Genomic DNA, 4,943 nt, shown 5'->3' on the forward strand with positions numbered 1-4,943 from the left:
TTTCGTGGCACCTCAACCCATCAATTCAATCTGACTGACGCAAGTCATCCCATAGGATGCAGCAAATTAGGTCACCTCTTGTGGCCACCATATTACTTCATAAAAATCACACTCATACTCTCATCCCGTAGACCGTAACACATTGCAGTCTATTAACGACTGATCGTGGGGGCTCATGAGCTTAATGAGATTCAAACGAACAGAGCCGATCATGTCTTTTATTTTTGCTCGGTAAGCTTAACGAGCTGAGCCTTAATGAGCCGAGCAGCTCATTAATCCGCCTACGAGTTCTAAAAAGAATATCAAATTGGAGCTAGTAACCAATCCCAACATGGAAATCCGAACTTTCTCAGCCTAGAAAAGGGTAAGAAAGAAAAAATGAAGTAAAAATAATTCAGAATTTCAGTATCTTTATTATCTAAGTATAAATACTAGAGGTGGCATGCACGTCGTTTATTCTTATGCAACCCACAGTATGTCTTAGAACACATGCATATACGTAGCAACTAGAATTCGGTGATTACTTCTACTCCTACTAGGACAGTAGCATTGTTCCAGTGTTTATATCTACAGAAAATAAACATATATAAACATTAGCCCTCTCTTTTTTGGCGAGGTATAAACATTAGCACTCACGGCACCCTCCAACTCTAGGGCAGTGGGATGTTCATATATCAAGTCTCAAGCTAGATTGCCCTCCTTGAGAAGCCTGGCTTTGCGCTCTTCCGATAACATGCGTGCGAAATAGATCAGCTCCTCCTCGTTGGTGCCCCTATTCTTCGAGTCAGGCTCGTTCTTGCCGGTTTCGACGTTCACCTTACACCCGCCTCTTCAGCAACGACTTGCCAATGTCAACGAGCCTGTTGAGGTTCTCCGGCGTGGACACATCGACAGATGCTGTTTCACCATTGAGCCCATCGTCATGGATCCGGAGGTAGCGCTTCTCGCAGTGAAGCGCCTGGAAAAGCACAGAGGCATGGATGTCGACGAGGTCGGTGCTAGCCTGGCTGAAGCTGTCGATGATGGGAGTGGCACCCCTGTTGTAGAGCCACCCAAGGACGCCCCACTTGCTGCACTGGGCGACGTCAAACTTCTCCTCGATCTTAGCCGCTCCAGTGCCCAATGAAAGGATCATGAACTTGCCGTAGTCTGCCGGCTTGATAGGAAAGAAGTCAGGGTTTCCCATCAAGATCTGCTTGCTCACGTCAGTCATTGCCAACAACGTCTGTACCCTTGCCATTTTTTAAATATTAGACGGAGAACAATACTTTGAGACCACAACACATAATCATACCACATAGGTTAGCGGTTGGGATGCAAATAGGGTGGGTTGACGGACACTATACAAACATAGTGCTAATTATAGATAAGTGATGAACTAATTAATGAGTTTTGACAGGCAGAGTATTTATAAGCCTAATTAGTAGAGGTAGCAAAGTCTCATCCAGCCTCAGTCACATTCATTGTCGTTCGAGTTGACATGCATGCACAACTCACCGGATTGTTTGACGCGACGCCTCCGTCGATGAGGTTGAAGGCTCGTGGCTTACCGTCCTCATCCTTCGTTTCAAAATGGTGGCCGGGGAGGTATGTCGGTGCGGCAGACGTGCCGATGCAGACATCTGATAGAAGAGCATTCTTGGAGACATCCTTCATGGCCTGTACATTTTAATTAGGTAATTAGCTATGCGAGCAGAGAGAGATAAGAGTGAGACACGGACGTAACCCCATTGGGTTCTATTCATCACATACATCATAAGTTGAGAAGATTGTAGGCTGCAGGAGCTTTATGTCGAAGGTGGGGATCACAATGTTTGAAAGCGTCTGATCGACTCGCGTGTCTCCGAGCATCTCCTTGATGACTGAGCGGAGGTGCTCACCGTCGTACTTGGGCCCGGTCATGCTCTTGAACAATCCGAAAGGCCCTTTGCTACAAACATGGTTGATATCTATTAATATAGATTTGGAGCATCCAGGTGCCTCGTGGTTTGTGGGGGTCACTGGCTCCGCACGTAAGGTTGCTTCCTGTTTGTTTTTTCTTTTTATTATTTTGAATTTTTATCTTTATTGACCTTTATTTTGTGAAATTTTAAAAATATGAACATTTTTGTAAATTCAATAGTAAATTAATTCATGAATATTTCTAAAGTTCATGAACATTATTAAAGTTTGTGGATATTTTTAAATTTTGTAACTTTATTTCAATTTTTTGAATATTATTTTAAATCCACGAATATTTTATAAATAACCAAACATTTGTTTACAGTTAATGGTTTTTTATTTTGGAACATTTTTATAAATACTTAGCGTATTAAGCTCTCTAGATTTGGAGCCCCCGGTGCCTCAAGGGGCCGTGGTAGTGTGATAGCTGGCCTCAAGGTGCCTCAAGGGGCCTTTGGTTGATGGCTCATGTTTGTTTATTATTTTTATTTTTTTCTTGTTTTAGTTTTTCACATTTGAATTCATGAAAATTTATTAAAATATGTGAACACTTTAAAAAATGGTAAACATTTTCATAAATCCAAGAAATAAATAATTTTATTAATATTTTAAAGGTTCATGAACATTTCTGCAGCTTGTATTTTTTAAAATGTGACCTTTATTTCACATTTGTGAACATATTTTCCAAATCTACTAAAATATTATAAATATCTGAACATTTTTTACAATTCATGTTTTTAAAATTTGGAACATTTCTAAAAATCCAATATTTTAAAAAGAAATCCGTGAACATCTTTAAATTTAACGAATTTTTCAAATATAAAATGATAGCAAGCTTACTGTACGATAGCAGTGGAGCGACAGAAAAAGAAAAGCTAAGCAAGCAAGTTCAGCTGGGAGCTGAGCTGAGCGGGCGGGAGCTTCGTGGGCCGTCCCAAAAATCTCACACACGATCACAGCAAGATAGAAATGTGTATGGACACCACAACCCCGCACCAGACAACTCTACTGTCTTCTCAGAAAAAAAAAATCTCTAGCAGCATCCCCATCAAAATATATGAATGAAAAAAAAAACCACCATAACATAATTAAAACCCAAGACAACATAGATAAAACCAAAACACTGCAATAACCCGCTAGACCCCCAAATAAAGAATAGCGCGACGAGGCCCTCATTATCCTCTAGTATAATTCATGTGTATGATGCTGATATAATAATAATTTTTATAATAATAATAATAATGATATAATATTAGCGGGTTATGCTGATTATATATAGTATATGGACTCACTCGCAGTTGCATGCATACATCTTAGTTTTGCCTCTATATTATAAGTCAATAAAATATCATGTATAAAAAAATATAGACTTGCTGACCTGACCGGAGGGAAGATATTTGGGCAGTGTTCCATGTAGAAGTGATTGATGTCCTTGGCGGCGAAGAGCGGACGGCCGTCGGGGTTGGGCGCGGTGAGCATGGCCGTCACCAACCCTCCGGTGCTCGTCCCGGCCATCACGTCGAAGTAGTCTGAGATCCTCGCGTCCGGTCCATCAAACTCCTGTATGTGTGTATGTACATGTATATATGGGTCACATCACAGACCACACCTGACAAGGCGCAGCAGCATGCAGGTTATACAAGTGAATTAAGATCAAATTCCTACTGTTACCTGGAGCTTTTCCTCGAGGAAAGCTAGGATAGTCCCGGGGATGATGCCGCGGACACCGCCGCCGTCGATGCTCAGCACGGTGACGATGCTCCCACACGCCGGCGGCGGCGACTTGGGAGTGGCGAGCGACGGCACGCGCCCGCTGAGCGCTCGCCTCGCCGGGTTCTGCAGGGTCAGGGGCCCGTTGCTCTGCTCCGGCCGTCGCATCCTCACTGATCGATCGCTACTAGCTTTGTGACTGAAGATCGATCGGTGTAGTTGGTTGGCTTGGTCGATCCGTATATGTGCAACATATTTATACTCTCGCGCGGATGCATGGATAATGATCTAAAACGGCTTACGTTTATTTACAGAGGGAGTATATTCTATCCTGGGTCTCTCGCTAGCTACAACAAGACATAGCAAATTCAGACCATCTCCAGCCGTTCGGCCCCCCAGGACGCCTAAAAAGAGCGGCCTGGGGGCGAACCGGCGCTAGCTCGGCCCCTTAGGGCGACCTAGCTCTCAGTCACGCCCCCAGGCCCCAGGATGCGGAAAATTCGAACTTGGTCGTTTCCGCTCATCACAAAAGACGCCACAAATCCGGCGATCACAAGTCACAGTTTCGGCGATCGGATGTAGTCTCGCGTACAAAAAACAAAGTGTCGCAAGTTCGCGTGCGCAACGAATCACTCGGCGGGGTCGACTTCAGGCGTCGGCGGAGTCGGCGTGCGCGGGCTCGGTGGTGTCGGAGCTGCTTCGGTGCTGGGCGGTGTCAGCGCGGCTTCGGTGCTGCTGGGCGGCGTCGTGGAGGCGTCATCACTCGGGCTAGGCGTGGGCGTGGGCGCGAGAGTTGGCGTCGACGTCGTCGGCAGCTGGTTCAGGATGAGACCGCGCTCCACCATGTACCACGCCTTGAGCTTCTCGTCGTTGCTCTGAAGCATGTCCGCCCCGCCCATCAGAAAAAAGCCAGGTTGGTGTTCCTCTTCTTCGCGGCGACGTTGGTCCGGAGCAGGTCGAGCTTGATGGTGCTGTTCGTCAGCAACGACGACCACCGCGCCGTGGTTTTCTCTTCACGCATGACGGCCCGGGCCTGTGCGTCGGCTCGATGGACTCCTGCACTCGCGCGGTAGCCGCGTCGGCGTGTTTCCCCTTCTTGGCCCCTTTGTTGCCGTCCGGCCGCCCCTCTGACGCGCCCGGAGTCGGCGCGTCCGGCTTGTATGTCTCCTTGGCCTTCTCGAGGGTGCGCTGGACTTCCGCCCACTTCTCGCACTTGTCAATGCGCTTGTAAACGTGGAGGTACTTGAATTCGGCGTCGCGGTTGCTCTGCCGATACAGGGCGAACATGCGCA

At 46.4% G+C, this 4,943-nt stretch overlaps 1 pseudogene across 1 annotated transcript; it reads right to left on the reverse strand.

The window, feature by feature from the left end:
• Window positions 1–532: 532 nt before the first annotated feature.
• Window positions 533–3,857, reverse strand: LOC125525476 (patatin-like protein 2; annotated as a pseudogene). Its single transcript, XR_015610837.1, has 5 exons — window positions 3,613–3,857; window positions 3,320–3,501; window positions 1,792–1,930; window positions 1,498–1,662; window positions 533–1,225 (listed from the first exon to the last, which is right to left on the reverse strand). The product of XR_015610837.1 is annotated as a patatin-like protein 2 (transcript).
• Between the last annotated feature and the right edge of the window lie 1,086 nt (window positions 3,858–4,943).

This window comes from Triticum urartu, chromosome 7A (assembly GCF_056163025.1).
Source record: "Triticum urartu cultivar PI428250 chromosome 7A, HENAU_Tu73, whole genome shotgun sequence".
NCBI lineage: Eukaryota > Viridiplantae > Streptophyta > Magnoliopsida > Poales > Poaceae > Triticum > Triticum urartu.